We start from the raw sequence: 19,826 nt of genomic DNA on the forward strand, positions 1-19,826 counted from the left end.
ACAGGTCTAAATTTTTAAAATATCTACACTTCTGTGATATTAATCTATTAATTTCAATTCGATATATACCTAAATAAACAGGTGATAGACAAAAGAGCTCTGGTGAAGTAACAAGAAAAATGTCATAGCCATAAAAGCACTCATGATAGACATTAGTACCCCCTTGATACTTATAGTAATTATAACCCTACTGATAGTCTTTAGGCATTACCAAGGTGGTGGCAGTAAAACCCTAATGATTGCCAGGTATAAGAAAACGGTGACAGCACTAAGAACCCCGGTAATAGGGATTAGAACCCCGTTGATAGCACTAAGAACCCCGATGATAGGCATTAGAATCAACCACGGTGATAGCAGTAAGAACCTGTGTGATAGCAGTAAGAACCCTTGTGATAAGCAACAGAAGCCCTGTGAAAGCAATAAAAAATCCGTTGACAGCAGTAAGAACCCCGGTGATAGGCATTAGAACCCCATTGACAGCAGTAAGAATCCTGGTGATAGACACTAGAAGCCTAGTGAAAGCAATATGAACCCCGGTGATAGCAGGAGGAACCCCGGTAATAGCAGTAAGAACACCAGTGATAGGCATTAGAACCCGGGTGATATTCATTGGTCTCCCGGTAATTGACATTACAACCCCTGTAATAGCAGAAAGAACCCGCCTTGACAGAAATTAGAAGTAAGAACCGCGGCGATAGGCATTAAAACTCCAGTGATAGCAGTTTGAACCCATGTGATAGGCATAAGAAACCCGGTGATAGTCATTACACACCCAGTGATAGATATTACAACCGATGTAATAGCGAAAGAATCCCCTTTGATAGATATTCGAACCATGGTGGTAGTATAAAGAGCTTTTAAGAAGCCCGATAGATATTTCAAACCCGATGACAAGCAACAAAACCCCGTAGATAGCAGTAGGAACCACGGTGATAGGCATTAGAACTTCGGTGATAGCAAAAAGGACCTCGGTGATAGGCATTAGAACCCCGGTGATAGCAAAAAGGACCTCGGTGATAGGCATTAGAACGCCGGTGATAGCAAAAAGGACCCCGGTGATAGGCATTAGAACCCCGGTGATAGCAAAAAGGACCCCGGTGATAGGCATTAGAACCCCGGTGATAGCAAAAAGGACCCGGTGATAGGCATTAGAACCCCGGTGATAGCAAAAAGGACCTCGGTGATAGGCATTAGAACCCCGGTGATAGCAAAAAGGACCCCGGTGATAGGCATTAGAACCCCGGTGATAGCAAAAAGGACCCCGGTGATAGGCATTAGAACCCCGGTGATAGCAAAAAGGACCCCGGTGATTGGCATTAGAACCCCGGTGATAGCAAAATGGACCCCGGTGATAGGCATAGAACCCCGGTGATAGCAAAAAGGACCTCGGTGATAGGCATTAGAACCCCGGTGATAGCAAAAAGGACCCCGCTGATAGGCATTAGAACCCTGGTGATAGACATTAGATCCCTGGCGATAGACATTAGAACCCCGCTGATTGATATTTAATTCCCGTTGATAGGCATTACAACCGCGGTGATAGCAGTAAGAATCGAAGTGATATGCTTACAACCCCGGTGATAGGCACAACATTGGTGATAGATATAAGAGCCTAGCTGGTCCCGATTTTACAAAGATACTTAAGTTTGTTAATTGACTTAAGTACGTTAATTTGCTTAAGAAAAGTAAAAACGTAAGCAAATTAACATACTTAAGTCAATTAGCAAACTTAAGTATTTTCATGAAATTTGGGCCTAGTGATAGTAGTAAGAAACCCTGGTGATAGGCATTATAACCCCAGTGATAGTTGAAGGAACCCTGGTGATAGACATTAGACAGACCATACATATTTTTTTTAAATATCACTAGGGTTGTAACCGGGGTTCTAATGTCCATAATTACCGGTGTTCTTGCTGCTATCACCGGGGTTCTTACTGCTATTATCAGAGGTTTTTCAACTACCACCGAGGTTCTAACGACTATTAACGGGGTTCTTATGTTTATGTGACTGCTGCTACATACGACCCCAACGTAATTCATATTTATGTTAATTATCTCAAAGAAATAGAGTTTTACCTTTAAGAAAACTTAATTTTATCATTAGTCCCCTACTGGTTGAAAACCAGTATCGGGGACTATAGGAACGCGCTTTTCCGTCATTCCGTCCGTCTGTCCGTCCGTCCGTCCGTCCGTCCGCAATTTCGTGTCCGGTCCATAACTCTGTCATCCATGAAGGGATTTTAATATTACTTGGCACAAATGTTCCCTATGATGAGACGACGTGTCATGCGCAAAACAATGACCCCTAGCTCAAAGGTCAAGGTCACAATTCGAGGTCAAAGGGATTTAATATTACTTGGCACGAATGTACCTCATAATAAGACGATGTGTCAAGCACAACTTTCAGACCCGTAGCTCAAAGGTCATGGTCACACTTAGCAGTCAGATGTTAACATGGCATGAACAGTAACTCTCACCTTTATCTGTATTATTATGTGGATTCTCGCCTTTGTGCTTTTTATGCTTTTGCTTTTTGTTTGTGTATGTATAGTGTTTTGTTTTGAATTCCATGAAAATGTATGATAAAATGCTAGGAAAGTCTCCCCGCGCATGCGAACTGAACGGTGACTAGATACAGAAACTCATTAATATGATACCTCTTAAACATGATGTGGTTGTTATAAGAATTATAAACATGAAAAACCCAGGCTAAATATAGATTTTTTAAACTTCTGCTTTCACTTTCAAAATGTTTAAAGCAAGGCTCTGATTGGCCAGCGGAGGAGTCGTCAGAACGAGTCTATTAACGGCACAGCGTAGCGTTAACTGGAGATGTACTTTAGTCGGATTGGTGTTTCCGTTACTGTTATTTATGACAAATGTACTTGTATATATTGTGACTATAATAATGTGTTACCGTTACTGTTATTTATGACAAATGAATATATTGTGACTATAATAATGCGTTACCATTACTGTTATTTATGACAAATGTACTTGTTTATTTTGTGTCTTTAATGTGTGTTCTTTTCCCGTTCTCTTATACATTTATGTTATTTATCATGTAAATGCTCTTCAGGGATGGAGGAAATAAAGATAATAATAATAATAATAAATTCTTTTTATCCATCTTTTTATAGGGGCCTCCGCCGCCGAGTAGTTATAGTTGCTTAGTGACTTAGAAACACTTGCCCCTCATCCATATGGGTTCGAGCCTCACTCGGGGCGTTGAATTCTTCATATGAGGAAGCCATCCAACTGGCTTATGGAAGGTCAGTGGTTCTACCCAGGTTCCCGCTCGTGATGAAATAATGCACGGAGGGGCACCTGAGGTCTTCCTCCACCATCAAAAAACCACCTAAAAAGTTCATAGTTTTGCATTTACTGCAAGCGAACGGCCAGACCCGATGATGGTCCTTTCTTTAACACGACTTCCCTATTTTTGCGATGAAGATACATGAATGTATTTTGTTATCATTCTTGTTTTAATATAAATTTATATACTAAAACTAAACAAAGTAAATTACGTTTCATTACTTGATTCTCCGTCTGAAATTGACTCGTTCGTGACACTGGTCATTGTGGATCGAAAGACAATACCACTTCGTAAGCCTCTTTCTATCATATTTTGCTGTTTTTGCATAGCCTGCAATTGTGTATATCCAAATAGAACTGATCATGAGCGAGAGAAACACAACTTTGATACCCCGTGCATATATATGTTGGGAAAATCTTTCACACTGCGTTCATATCTATAGTTGCTGTACAATATTAAATTAGCTTAAAGACTCCCTTTCAATATGAGACATTTCCTACAGAAGTAAAATATCCTTTTATATGTCTCTTATGAATTAATCTATTTCTTTAAGAGGAAATAATCAGACATAATGGCGCAGATATCTGATTTCATTAAAATCTGCTTTCACCGATGGCAACAATGTTTACGACCATTTGCGCATATTAGCGCATATTATTTTGCATATACTCATATGCAAAATGATAAAATTTTGGAACGCAAAAAATCTGCCATATACGTCTCAACTAATTCCATACATCTTATAATGAGAGACATGACTTTAATGCTTTTACGGAGCTTTGGGTAATGCTGGTACAAAATAATCAGTAGTTATATCTAACAAGCTTCCGAAAGATATAAAACATATGATTATATTAGATCAGACTTGGCTAGACATCGAAAGATGTAATAATAGGACTCTTAATTTGCCAGAATGTATAACGGAAGAAAAATATATTTTTAGCAGATGAATATCCTTTTAAACGCTGTCTATATATTTATGTAATAGAAAGAGAATTGAAACTCGAGGGTAAACGAGGGGGCATAGCCCCCGAGTATAAATCGTTTATCCGAGAGTTTTAATGTTCTTTCTGTTTTGTATCATAGCCATCCATATATGGTAGTTCAGTAGGCGTTCCGCATTGCCATATACAGCAGTTCAGTGAGTACATAAAATCCTTGCTTTACAAATGTGTAAAGCTCAGGTAAAATAAACCAATGCGAGCGCAGAAAATTGATAAAATACACGTCGCTGTCTGCTGTTAGAGACACGCCCATACACGCTGGCATACTTTCCTATCCAACAGTGCGGTAACTAGCGTGCGGGTATTTAATACCTGCACACTTTTAGCTATCACACCCTACGCTCAGTGTATACGATTTACCTGCACCAAATTTGTAAAGAAAAAACACCGAGCTATGATACAATTTTATTTATTGGATGCTTTCAGTGAAATACTAGAATATATCAATGAAATATCACAGTTATTATCACTGTTTCAAAGCAATGAAAATATCAATTTTATTTTTCACTGGTACGGAACTACACTCAAAAGAATATGAATTATGAATAATCGGAAATTCTTTGCAAAATGTATTTAAATAAAATACAGATAAACCTACACGAATATAAAGAGCGACGCTCCATCGTAATAAGATGTCAATCTAGAAACTTCATAGAACTATTTAGATAAACGTAATTTGGTTACTCTAGATACTTTTTATTTGCAAAAAAAATACCATTGCCAAAGGATTAGAGTTGAATATGCATTGAAACGGTCAATGTAATATCATCTATGTATTGAACAACAAGCACACGATTTATTGCTCAGTAGTACAGAAAAAAGCACAAATTTTCGAAAAATCGAACATGGCCTTCAGTAATTACTTTATGTTTTTACTGCCAACGAAATTCACAACCTGCGTTGAATATAAATTTTGATAAATGTCGCTCGTTGATTTGCTAAAAGTGAAAAACTGTCAATAAATTTTCACCTCTTGTGAATAACGAAACGTTTGATTCGCTACACTACTAGCATATTGAATGCTTGTTGTAAAAGGAATGTTTATTGTTCATGCATTGGTTCTACTTTTGTCCTAAGTAGTTGTTTTATTGTCAAGGGCAAAAAGTCAGCAGGAATAAAACAGTCCAAATAAAACAAAAGCCTCTAGCTGGATAAATGTATGTCTAAATGATTGACATTACAAACATGCATAGACAAAAGGACGCTGCAAAGAAATAAAAGATCGCACTAGGGTACATCACTGGAAAAGTCAGAGGTAAAATCACCACTAGAGTTTCTACCGGTTAGTGGTGAGCTCTAAACCCCGCTCTAAATCCCGACCGTGTTACGAAGTTACGATTACAACCAATGTGTATGGTTCAAAAACAGGGTTTCATTTCGAGCACACTGATTTTTCCATTTTGGATTTTAAAAGCTGTCCAACATTCTTAAAAGCCAGTATGAGTATTAATTTCCACTCTCACTCTCTCTCCCTCCCCCCCCCCCCCCCCCCCTCTCTCTCTCTCTCTCTCTCTCTCCCTCTCTCTACAATAGTTACATAGTATATCAAAAAAGAAAAAGTGGAAAACCACAGGTCGCCGAACATAAAAATGTTTCAGGCTCGGTTTGATTGAGCCTGTTCATGGCTACCGTCCACGGCCTATAGCCCTGGGTTGAGCAGAACCTAACATTAATATAACATTAACACATGTTATAAGTACCAGAATATGATTTAGAGCCGTTAACGGTATCTGATGTTAGAGCTACATCGTCAGCAACAAGAAAACATGTTTTACTGACAAAAAACAGGAAACAAAACAGAAAAAGCTATGGTTGTACTTCTGTTACAATGCCGCCGACATGACCGACCGATCCATCTCTAACCTCCGATGCACAACCCTGCTGTAGAAATAAATACTAATGTATTCTTTAAACAAGAAGCGCTATATACTTGTTAATAGAATCAGCCTGTGTTTTAATGTATATGCGTACGTTATTAAATATTTTTTCATTTTGTGCGTCAGTCAAATTATCCGTACCCAGTTCGGGTGTACTTAATAGACGAAACTTTGAAATAGTTGTAGTCTTGCATTCATTTCCGAGTGAGGGATCGGGGTCTGGGATCCTTCCACACACACACACACACACACTGGTATAGCGTTACGGTGTGAGGGGTCTGCGATCCTTACACTCACACAAACTGGTAAAGCGTTACGGTGTGAGGGCTCTCTGATCCTCACACACAAATCTACCCTCGTTTTATTTCCTTTTTTTATTGTAACAAAAATATAGTACAAGCATTTTATCATCAAAATATAATAAACAAGTTTTATATCCAGGAAATATACACTATAATTTCGATTCTGAAGCATAGAGATATTTAAATGTCTGTTTGATGCGCTAAGAAGCATTATAGCTTTAAAGGAATTGCAAGTTTATAATTACACGTGTAATTACCGTTTCTTTGAAGCTTTTTCACTAGACTTCCTCATACACTGGAGCTAGATGCTAATTAAGTTGAATAAAAAACATGTAATAACTTCGTTACGTCGACATCTTTTTTACTTCTTTATAACGAGCCGTGATAAGACAGACATACGTTGAGACATGCTCTTCTTATGAATTTACTAAAATATCAGCTTTTTGACTCCTAAAAAGCGTTTAGAAACCTCTAATTGCCACAAGTAATATGAGAGACAAGATTGCTAAGGTACCATGTACTGAATATGGCATGCAATTATTTACGTAATAACGCCCGTACCAAATGCTGTAATGTTAGCGTAATGATATTTACTCCACATTTTCGAAATCTTTCGCCGTAGAGTTAAGGGATATGTACAGATTGTTATATCAGAAAGAATATGACACGTACATGTAAAAAAAAACAACAATGATTTCATTTGTGGCGAGCCTACTGTGCGATGCATGTCTCTGTTGTGTTAAATGTGCTACTGTGTTACCGATTACAAAATGCTTTAAGGTATCCGATCCATAAATAGCGCATATCACTTCGGCAGATATCGGACGATGTCGGTATTTTCCGGAATTTTCATTCAGGAACTTAGTTTTATTTTATTTTTTACATTTTTGAATATCATTTAATAAAACCATTAATAAAAAGACAAATACATAAAGAATTTTTACCAATAGTTTTCTATTATCAAAAAATTACGGAGTTCTCGTCTACTCTCTTACAACGAGATCCAATGGCGGCGCCCATGAAAAAACATTGCGAATGCCGATTTAAAAAAATAAACAATGATAAACGTTTCACATTAGAATTAACAGTCTATCGAGTGATCATATGGTACGATGGGCGCCAAAAAATTATCATCTATTGTGCTAACAAGACCTGTCGGCTCTGAATATGCTGTGAATAGCCCAAAACATCCGGGTTGACGTCATTTCGACATGTACAATGATCAGATGATATAGAAAAAGTAGGCATCGAAAACAACGATTGTCCACAAAACGCTTGATTTAGGTAGGTGTTTTAATATGAACTTAGGTACTACCTAGAAGGCAGAGCTACCTTGAAAAATCACCAGTGCCCCTTGAAAATCAAAGGAGTGCTGCTGGAATTATCTGGAATTATGGATCCGTTTTAGGAAGTTTATGTTCTTTAAGATCTATTAAAAATTTTATGAATTAATGATAATTCATGATTTCTGAATGAATGTCTTAGAATGCGTTAAGATTAAATCTTGACATGCGAAAACTCTACAAATATGCTATATACGAACTAAAGAAAGTTACGGTTCTTTTTAGAAGGAAGAATGTGTCCAACTTTAAGGCCAAAATACTGTAGACCTCTGGTATGGGAGAATGAAAATCATTTATATGTAGGCCTACAAAGCTTGTTTAAAAACCAAAAGACTAGCCATCTTTAAAAGTTATGGATGAGAATTTTACCCAGAGAAAATCACTTTTTTGCCGGAATTCTCGAAAACTCCTGTTTTATTTACTGAACTGCTAAGTTAACAGTCTATGACATTTTTATGGTTAATCTTTTAGCACTACTGGTATAGAATAGGAATGGTAATAGGATCCTTTTTTGATGTTTATTGATAATTCATAGCAAATAGTTTTTTTCCTAGTAATAAACTCTGGTCAGTGATTTTTATGATTGTGGATGAAATATATGTGAACGGGGAGAAGAGCATTTTGTGCTTTTCACAGTTCAATGCATGTAAATTTTGATCCAAAAACCTTTTTTTTTTTTTTTTTTTAAGTTTTATCTACTGACTACTGTACAGACAGTACTACATTGGAACCTGACATCACTAACAAAACACTTGTTGAATTTCACATGAATTACTTTATTTTTTACAATACTTTCAAAACCCATAATAAATAAAAAAAGAAAAAAAAACTGAAATAAAAAAGAAATTAAAAAAGCGCTTCTGGTGAGGTTCGAACTCCCGACCTTTGGACTTCAACGCAACCTCGCTAACCACTGCACCTATGTGGAAGTATGACGTCATTAACATAAATATAAGTATATATAATGACTTTCAGTTATGGCAGCGTGACGAAAATCGTTTTGCATCGAAAATATTGTATTTTACCTTTCTTTCTTCGTAGAAAATGTATTTAGCACTAAATTCTTATTATCAGGCGCTCATTTACATTTTTATTCAACGTTCAAAGCAGTAAGCGAAACGCTTTTGTCAACCATAAACAGCAAGCGTCTATTGACGTCTTACTGATTAATTACTATGAGCATTGCGTACTGGAAGAAATCCGAACAACACCGATTCAAAAAACTTACCACGAATTTTCAACTCGATAGTAATTCTATACACAGTTTTATTCATTTTCTTTTTTCACACGTCTAACCGTAATGCGACGCTGTCGGCGCCGCTTCGCGGCGCCGGTAGCTCTGCTATTATTGGCTTGTAAAAAGTCAATGGAAGAAATTTTTATGAGATTATTTATAAATTCATAAACATTTCTACAGGTATATAATCGAAGTGCATGTCAAATGATACAGTACCACAAAACAGGCAATGTTCCCAAAGGCAGTTGCTAGGGGTCCGGTAACCGGACTTCTAGACCTGGAATCTAGAGGTCCGGTAATCAATATGAATGCTGAGAATGGTATTTACAAAGAGGATTTCAGAAGTTTGCTCTCGTCGCCAATGTTGTATTTTGGTGAGAAAATCATCTACCCAGTGTAGGACTCGAACCTACGACCCCCTGCTTGCAAGTCAGGTGCTCTACCAACTGAGCTAACCGGGCTCCTGATTAACCAGAAGCCTCGAATCACTACACTCCTCCTCACTTTTTAATTTTTGAAGGCTTAAACCAAAGAGCTATAAAATAAATAGATTGGCAGCTTGAAAGGCATATAGAGCAAATCTCGCCAACCTCCCGTGACAAAAAAACGAGATCTCGTTACCGGAAGTGGCGCTTTCTCCACGCGCCATTTTGTATGCGAAAGCAATTATTCATCGGTAAAATAATTATCACCGTATGACCACGCTTCTTTCGATGGCAAAAAAAAAAAACCTGTACTTCGTGTCTTAAGACCATTTCTCATTAAACTAATTTTGTTTTAGAAGCTAACATGTATTTTAAATGTAGTTTTAAAGGTACAAATTGTAACTGCATGCTCGCCGATGTTTGTTTTTAGTAAGGTAACGCCGAATCACGCTCTGACACGAGCTCACGCGAGATTACAGCCAGTTGCCATTCTGTGTATTTTATACTTCTTTGCTTAAACCTTATCGTGAAACCATAGAGCGAGGCATCAACTGTTCAGCTTCCAACAGAGTATAGCTTCTGCAAATACCGCATGCTCTATATAACTGGCCACGTAGCCTTCCTTTACAGTGGAATTGCAGAGCGGGACATCAACTGTTCAGTTTCCAACAGAGTATAGCCCCTGCAAACCGCATGCTCTATATAACTGGCCACGTAGCCCGCACTTTCCAGTCCCATCCTCGTTGCCAATGTTGTATTTTGGTGAGAAGCTCATCTACCTAGTGTAGGACTCGAACCTACGACCCCCTGCTTGCAAGTCAGGTGCTCTACCAACTGAGCTAACCGGGCTCCTGGTTTACCAGAAGCCTCGAATCACTACACTTACTTGTCATTCTAAATGCTTTGTAAGTGACAGGAAACAGAAGTATTTATAATTCTTTAGTCCTTGAAAAAATGGATCGCAAGTTCGATAAATTATAAATAGGAATTTGTACCCTGTACATAATTGAAGGCATTTATCAGATTAATATATTCTCCTTATAAACAGTTCTCAGTATTCATACTAATTGGGACAAATTGGGGGAAAACATGCTTTTTTGCTTTGGAACTGCTTCCTTTTAACGCAGGTAGATTTATACAGGAAACAGCCCTGACACTGATAATACAGCATTAAATAGTACATGTATATTGAATACTGGACCTTTAGACTCCAGGTCTTGAGGTCCGTTTACCGGATCCCTAGCCACTTCCTTTCCCCAAAGGCCAAACCAAAAATTTCAGATGCACTGCAGCACGAAGTCGTAAGCATATTATTTTGATGAAAAAAGATCTTAAAATAGGATTTGATAAAATATATGAATTGTGTTGAATATAGTACAGGCCTTTTTTTATGCTGATTTTAGGGCCGGAATTCGGCCCCATTCCCCAATCTAAAAAGTATACTTTTTTCCCCACCTTGGCCAAAAATTCCCCATGCAAAAAAAATGAAATTAGTTTTGATTTTCAGTCCTGATTTTAACAACTTTTCAGCAAATATATTACTCCAAACAATGATTTCGCGACGTAAATTTCCCCTCCAAAAGGGACCTGGTACCCTTCCCCAAATTTACAAAAAAAGGGCTGTAGTAATTGATAATTCTTCAAATTTGAATGTAATTTAAACTACTAGCTGGGACTGTTACAAGTACTGTTTATGTATTGATATTGAAAATTAATACAAGCTACATGTTATATGTACAAAGCTGTTACTGCATTGGTTATAGCCCTTTGGCATCTGTGCGCCATTTGTAAGCATCCATGTTAAATAAATAAGTTGTATTTGCGAAAAGAGTTATTTTAGACCTCAAAAGGTTTGTTATTGGTTTAATTTGATAGATTGAGGTACATTTTATCTATGCTATGATATGTCTGCGTTTATATTATAGTGTTTCCTGCAGGCCTTTTTAACATGGCGCAGCGACATGCCCTGTTTGAAGTGCCGCCAAGGTGCCCTTCAAGCTGCCCGTTTGCGCCATGTGCCCTTTTATTTTATCAGGCTTTTGTATTTATCTTGAAAAGTGCCCTTTCAAAACCAGTCTGGATAGCCAATGTCCGCGGGACATGTTCCGTGTATTGTACCGTCAATTAGCGGCTTTGATCAACAGGTCGGCACGTGGGTGCATCAACCGTGAATGACCCTGATTAAGAACTGATAGGATTATGCAATCAATTACTGTTTTATGACACTTTAATTTGGAACAGTAGATGAAAATTTGTTGGTTTTAGAATGTCGACTGTGAAGCTACATGTAGTCTTTTTTACGGAAGACATGATTGAAAACGGTCAATTAAACAATAATTATTTTAAAAGGTTGTAATCATTTAAAATGTAGATTGATTGTCGTACATTTTCGATGCGCTCATTAGGCCTTTAAAAATAAAATATTGAATGTTTGCCCTTTGCCCGATCGCCGACCAACCCATGAAAATTGACCAGACTCAAATATTTTATATCGATTTTATCTACAAGATTTATTTTATTCCTTTACGGATATTATTTATAAAAATAATAAGATGAACGTTTAAGCTTTAGAATGATAACAAATTCATTAAAATTGACCGATGTCTTGATTTATAATTACGAAGTCGTACTTTCCAAAGCACATTCATAACGCGCCGATGCAGAAGTCGCCGCCATCTTGAAATTTTGAAAACGTACATCGGTATGAAAATAACCGATAACTTAGCGATTAAGTTATAAAAACTGATCGAGATTTAAATGAATAACTAAAAATGCAAGGCCCTAGTTTTGTTTTCGTTAATAATTTGTCAAAATGATTTTATAATGCCGAAATTTAAGTTGAAAGTGCACGACCGCATGCGTCAAGCAAGCCGAAATTTTGACTTATTACTAGCAATGAACCATAGGTTTTCACATTTATATTATTGAATACTGTATGATTAGATGGAAAATAATTCATAGTCAGTCGTTGTATGTATCGCAGAAACTTCCGAGCAACGAGGGAGTGATAAAAATAGTGGCAGACGATCTAATCTAGCAAATTTCACAGCATGTACTTTTTACGTCACATTTTACTTTCGTTTTCGCATGCTCAAAACACTAGAAAAATATAACTTTCCATGTCGATTTGTCGTCTAAATCTTACTGACAACGAAGAACAATGGGTTTAATCAGCGATATAGGTACACAGTCATTGATTACATGTAGATTTGACGAACTGCCTATGCTCTTAACGTAAATAAATGGTGAAATGATATGACGATATGTGATGATTGACAAAATAAAGTTGCGCATTGATAGTTGTTCAATAAAACTTGTCGCTTATTAATTATCACCTGATATCTGTCTCTGAAAATGCAAGCCAACACTTCATTAGGATAACAGAATTAGAATGTTTGAAAGTATGAATCATCAGTGTCATCTTTGAATAAAAGAAAGAAAAGCTCTTTCACAACATGGTAGGCATTACCTAAAGAATAACACAAAATATCTGTCCCATATCTGAGATATGAAAGATTCTCAAATGCAATGTGAAAATAGTATGTAAAATGGCGCCTGTAAAATGACGCCGGCAAGACTTAGTGTTCTTGGACGAATGCCCTTTCAATGCCAAACCGCGCGTTAAAAGTGCCCTTTTTGAAGGGAAGCACCATGCCCCTTTAAGAGTCTGCAGGAAACACTATATTAATGTTTGTTATGTTTTGAAAAAGATTGAATGCTTCTGTAATATGTTTTCGCTACTCAATGAAAATTTATGATGTCAATAAATTTATAATAATTTATATCTGAACAAGTTTTCTTGAACCGAGGATTTGTTAAGTTCGTTTCAGTTTTGACACAGAAGTGTGAATTACATACAGTCTTAGTATATTCTCTAGTATAACATGTATAACATTTGCATTGACTTTCATATTTTTTGTGCTACTGTTACAACCTTGATGATTCTTATTAGGCTATTATTAAAAATCATTTGTTTGTGGTAACATGACCTACCTGTGAAAATCGCTGTTACCCAACTTTTTTTCCTGGACATTCGGATGAAATGTTTTTCCCTATATGATTATATACAAAAAAAAATCCCTACCAACCGACTCGCACAAAAAACTTTGGATTGTGTTACGCGAGTCTGATGTTTTCTTTAGTGCTGGTAAACTCTTGTCTTACACCCTGGATGTAAGATGACAGTTGTCCTGTCATATCTCATATGTATAACGAACTATGTCTAGATATAATGTACATATTTTAAAAACATTCCTAATTTTTTTTGCAGCAATGGTCTGTGTTGATGTTATTTTCTCTGAAAGCAAACTGTCTGTAATCTGCAGCCATTCAGCTACTGTTCCAGAAACTTGAAGGCGTAAAAAGGTAGCTTTTATTTCTCATTTTGCCTTTATTAGGTTCATACAGAAGAGAGAAATTTGCTAAGTTTAAAATTAACTTTAGATAAATTGTGAAGAGCCGGAGTTGTGACTTTAATTCATAGTGATTTATATTTGAGCCGCGCCATGAGAAAACCAACATAGTGGGTTTGCGACCAGCATGGATCCAGACCAGCCTGCCTGTTTGCTTTCAAAGCCTATTGCAAATAGAGAAACTGTTAGCGAACAGCACGGATCCTGACCAGACTGCGCGGATGCGCAGGCTGGTCTAGATCCATGCTGGTCGCAAACCCACACCATGTTCATTGTCGGTTTTCTCATAGCGCGGCTCATTTTGTTATTTGTGGTGTGATATGCCAAAGACATATATGACTTCAGTCTTCATTTTATGATCATGTATATGAGGAAGTTTTCTTTCACATAAAATGTGCTGTTATCATTTTGCACATGTCCAGCTGATATATACATTTAAGTCATATACCTTCAAGCTGTGTATTGTTGAAAATGTGATTAAAACTTCTGTCTCACCCAACAGTTTAGTGTATTGTTGTTAAAAAAACATGTTTAGACTTGGCGTGATCCTACATTGCATGTCATACATCTTGATGAGGTCACTTTTATTTATGTACACCCCATTGTCATTGGTCAATGAGGTATATAGTGTCAACACTGTTTGAACTGTCTGCCCATCAGTCCCACATTCTGGTGTACATTCTGATGTACCATTTTCATCCAATTAAAATGAATCATGTATACTTCATCAACATGAAATGAACATTAGCATATTATCAGAACAGATAATTATTTTTTTAATTATTCCCCATTTGACTTGACAATATTACATAGATCTGTACAACAGCTTCCATATTCAAATGAAAATTGGTATAATATATCATGAAGCAAACATAATCATAGTGTCAGATTATTATTTTTCGAGTTATGCCCCTTTTTATTATATCACATCTGTACATTGTGTCCTCTGCTTCTACTAGTACTACATATTCATGTAATTCAAATGAAACTTGGAATACATCATCAGTATGAAGTGGACATGTGCTTATTGTCTGACCCTATTTTTAGTTAAGTCCCTTTTTGGGACTTAACATTATTACAGCTATATCAGTTCATAACTTTCAGTTTTCATTAAATTCAGAGTTATGCCCTTTTGAACTTTTTTAATTCATTTTATAAGCACTCTGAAGGGGCATAAGTCATACAATATGACATCATTCCTGCTTTTAGTATTTAAAATTAACTCAATTTTATAATATTCCTACTTGATCTTAATGTTGATAATTTTTCTCATTTCAGTGAGCTGCCATTACCACAGTACCTCAGATATGTAGGAACCATGACATTCGGGCATTTCTGTTCTGTTGAAATAATACTTGAGCTGGAACCATGACATGAAAGAAGACCTTAGGAAATATATGCAAGTGGAGATTGAGACATTAAATTTGAAAAATGAAAAGACTTATGAAGCAAATAGCAAGTTCTGAATGCTTCAAACTAACTGTTAGTAGACTTTGGATGACTTACTGCAAACGTAGTGCAAAAAAGACTCAGATACAAATGTATCATAACAATGCTTACATGCCAAACTTCCAGGGCATCTATACAGGAGAATTCAGTTGAAAGTCCAGGAGATTTCAGAATTTACATTGTACCTAGTTTAATAGTATAATTAAAAAGATAGTTCTGAATTCTTTTTGGTAAATCTGATTCATTTTTAAATCTACAAGGTATTGTCATCATTTTTTGATCTTTGTCAGCTTTGGTCTTGGTTAACATTTTTGCTTATGTTCCTCTTTTCTTGGAAACTATAAGAAATATAGCTTTGAAACTTAGTTCACCTGTTTATCATCATTAGATAGCCAAGAGTCATAATTCCCACTTCTGTCACTTTTTGGCAGAATTATGACCCCTTGTGTACCTAGAAAATTGGAATTTCTTGGTTAAATATTTGGTTAAATTAAATGTTTCATACTTTAAGAGCTATAGCTTGAAACTTTAAATGCTTGTTTATCATCATTAGTTGACTAAATAGGTCATGAACCATAACTATTGCTTGTATTCTGTCAGAATATGGGCTTTTTAAATTTGTATTTCTTGGTCAATTTTTTGTTTAGCTCGACTGTTTGAAGAATAGATAGAGCTATCCTACTCATCACGGCGTCAGCGTCGGCGTCACACCTTGGTTGATTTTTTCGTACCATTTCACATATTGACAAAACTTTTTGAGGTAATGCTTTAAAACTTTCAACACTTGTGTACCATCACCGTGTCAAGTTCTAGGCAAGAATACTTAACTCCATCAAGGATTTTGGCTGAATTATGGTCCCTTTTAACTTACAAATCTGGGTTAAGTTTTCATACCAGTTCATATATTGTGCAGACTGTTTGATATGTGGCTTTGGAACGTTTATACCACTTGTTTATTTTATCTGTAGGCCTGGCAAGAGTACATAACTCTGTCAAGTATTTTGGCTGATTTATGGTCTTTTTGGACTTGAAAATTGGTTCAGTTTTTGTACAAGTCCATGTTTTGTCAAAACTTATGACATGTGGCTTTGAAACTTTGAACACTTGCTTATTATCATAATTTCCATCTGTAGGCAAGAGAACATAACTCTGTCAACTATTTTGGCTGAATTATGGCCTTTTTTGGACTTGGAAATGGTGAAGTTTTCGTACAAGTCAACGTTGTGTCAAAATTGTTTGACATGTGGCTTTGAAACTTTGAGCACTTGCTTATCATCATGATCTCCATTTGCAGACAAGAGTACATAACTCTGTCAACTATTCTGCCAGAATTATGACCCTTTTTGGACTTGAAAATCAGTTAAATTTTTCATACCAGTCTACATTTTGCCTAACCTGTTTGTGAAATGGCTTTGAAACTTTTACCACTTGTTTACCATCATAATATATGTATGTAGGCAAGACTACATATGGTAACTAGGACAAGGACTTTAGCTCAGTTATGGCCTTTTTGTGAGAAAGAAATTTGTTAAGTTTCGCATGCGATTCCATATTTTGTCTAAACTGTTTGATATATGGCTTTGAAACATTGAACAGTCTTGCTTACCATCATGATCACATATTGCCATATATTGCAAGACTTATCCAAATCCACAAAAACAGGTACATTGTTTGTCTAATTTATTTTTCATCTTTTGTCTGCAAATCTCTGGTAATATTTTGACCCCATACTTCCATCAATTCTTCGAATAGTCAAGTGCGCTGTCAACAGACAGCTCTTGTTTGTGAATACTATAAGATCTATTTGCTTTAAAACTTTGTACATTTCTTTACTATCAGTAAGTGAGTAAGAAGGTCAAGAACCATTTATAACACTTTCTATTGCATATTGTTAAACGTCAATCAATTACAGGCAAGGGTAGACACCCGCAGGCGTTTCTGTGGTTCATACCAATTTTGACATATTTTAATGAATGTCTGGGGTAATTTTGACTAAAAGAAGTTGCTTAAGTGTTATGATAGCATGGTTTTTGATAACTTTAGATTCTGACATTTGAAAGCAGTATGGGTAAAAAAAGAACATGTCAGTAATGTAAATGCTATAATCTAAGGTCATTTCATTTGTAACATTTATTGTAAACTACACTACTTTCAAGTCATAATTTGTAATGAATCACAAAATTTTGAAGTAACAAATTTATATTCAATTCCTTTTGATTTTGCATTATTTTTGCTGGTGGGTGGGGTAAGTCTATTTATATAGTGGTTTTTTTCTCTAAAATACAGAATTGTATGTTGTTTTTCTAATGGCTTTTACTTGCAAATATTTTATACTATCATATTTATAATCTTGAAACATGTAACTGATGGAACATACTGTTTTCAACTTAACAATATGTTATGTTGTTTTATGTACCAGCAAATATTTAGTTATTCGTGAAGCGAAGTTGACAGCTAAAGTTATTGCATTTTATATTTAAAAAAGGTATATTAATACTATGTATTGCATCAAACATCTGATAAGATGTTGTTTTGTCTGTTGAAGTAAGCAGTTGTATTACTTAAATGTTTAAATAGAAAAACAGCCAAAAATATGCAACATATTAGATTAATTTTGGTGCTAACTTCAGCTTTATTAGACATTTTTGATATTGGTTACCTTGATATAGTCTGTCTCGTAAAATTTTAAAATGCATGGTGACCTATACTTTTTAATATTTATTTCATTTATATATACAGCTATCTTAATTTTTGAAAAGTTTCAGGAAAGTAAAGAATGTAGAAAGGTCTGTAACTCTTCTTCAAATAATCTGGATTCATAATGGTTTCAGTGATTTATGTATAGATTTTACGAGACAAGATTTAGATTTTTGTCATTTATCTGCAGATAACTTCGATTGAAATTCAAATGTTTGTATTATTTTTCAATAATATAGTGTTTTGTAGGTCATATAACTATTTGGAATGGAAATCACTTGTAATATTAGCAAAATAAAATTTTGAAATATAAACTTTGGCTATTTTTAATTTATTTATGTCACATTTTCATGTAAAGGAAAGAATTGTAAGAGTTATCTCCCCAGTTGAGTTATGCTCCTTAATATTTGCATTTTTCAAACTGCCAAATGGTAAACTTTCATAAAACAGCCAAAAAGGATAACGTTACCAGGCATATAATTTAAGCCATTTATGGATCGGATACCTTAATTGCTTAAGTCAAACTGCTTTTGTATCTTTCTGTGGCATGTGTTTTTGAAAAAAGCATATAGATCTATGCCAGTAAGTTTTTATCAAAGGCTTTCAGTTGATCTTTTTGACTCTTTTGACTTTAAATATTTAAGTCAACAATTTTAATCACAAAAAGTTCTCTACTTTCCGGTTAATGTTACGAAAGTTTCTACCGTCGTTTATATGACTGAAAAAATGTTGAAAAAGACGTTAACCCGAACACACACACACACGCACACACACGCGCGCGCACACACACACACGAAAGTTTCTAAGCAAACGATTAAAAATCAAAACGACTGCCACTTTGATTCTGACGTATTTGTTTTCCTTAATGGAAGTTACTTATTGAAATCTGTAAAAACGAAAGGTTGTAATTTGTAAGCCTGTACGTACACGTAGGATTTCATTATTTGTTTCAGTAAGGTTAAATATACAGTGTTCATGCATTTTATTCGTACATAAATTAAACAATTAGATTAAAATGAGGCAAATTGATAGACCAGTTTTATCTGACATAATTTAACAGATGATTTTCATCTTAAATGTACGTACTATTTTCAAATGAAGTTTCGATGTGTTGAGTTTTGATATCTCTGACACCTGTAGTATACAATACACGTACACATATGAAATCTCAACCTTCCTATGGTCATTTGAATAAAACAAGAATCTAGTTGTTCTCGATCAACCTGATGCATTTCTCAAGACGAACTCCGTAAGACTGTTTGTACTGTACATTGTAAGATCTTTTAGACGTAAAAATTGGAAAGAAAATTGAGAAAATAAATTTTCTTGGCAATAATGGAGTCATTTTGATGCAATATAATAAGTTGACACTGTTTATTGTACTTGCATGAGATCGTATAGAATTTTATTTTCAATTTCAATTTAAATACGTGTCAAAATTCATAACTTTTGAATGTTAAAAGAATTTATGTCTACATTTTAAAACACTTGAAAAATTCTTCTTATTATTTTTATGTGAACCAATACCTTTCTAAGAAAACAATTTACTCATTTCAAAATCTCAGACATTATAATGTCTCCTCAGCCTTCTGAGTAAATCGCTGAGAACTATTTAAATCCTCCAACACAAATATAGTTGTGCGTGCCTTTACGTTAAAAACTTCACTGATCATGTAAGTGGTAGTCAAGATATGATTTTAAGACTTTTTCTGAAAGACAGTTGATGTATATTCTATTTTAAGAAATATGTCAAACACCAATTTT

At 35.5% G+C, this 19,826-nt stretch overlaps 1 long non-coding RNA gene and 1 other non-coding gene across 2 annotated transcripts; one reads left to right on the plus strand and one right to left on the minus strand.

Moving 5' to 3' along the window:
- The first annotated feature begins 7,292 nt into the window (after positions 1-7,292).
- LOC123537850 (uncharacterized) lies at positions 7,293-18,376 on the plus strand. The gene is made up of 3 exons (XR_008368139.1): positions 7,293-7,783; positions 13,775-13,869; positions 15,195-18,376. It is a non-coding gene; the product is annotated as an uncharacterized LOC123537850 (long non-coding RNA).
- Positions 9,468-9,540, minus strand: Trnaa-ugc (transfer RNA alanine (anticodon UGC)). The gene has a single exon. It is a non-coding gene; the product is annotated as a tRNA-Ala (tRNA).
- Positions 18,377-19,826: the final 1,450 nt, after the last annotated feature.

This window comes from Mercenaria mercenaria, chromosome 17 (genome assembly GCF_021730395.1).
Source record: "Mercenaria mercenaria strain notata chromosome 17, MADL_Memer_1, whole genome shotgun sequence".
In the NCBI taxonomy this organism is placed as follows: Eukaryota; Metazoa; Mollusca; class Bivalvia; order Venerida; family Veneridae; genus Mercenaria; species Mercenaria mercenaria.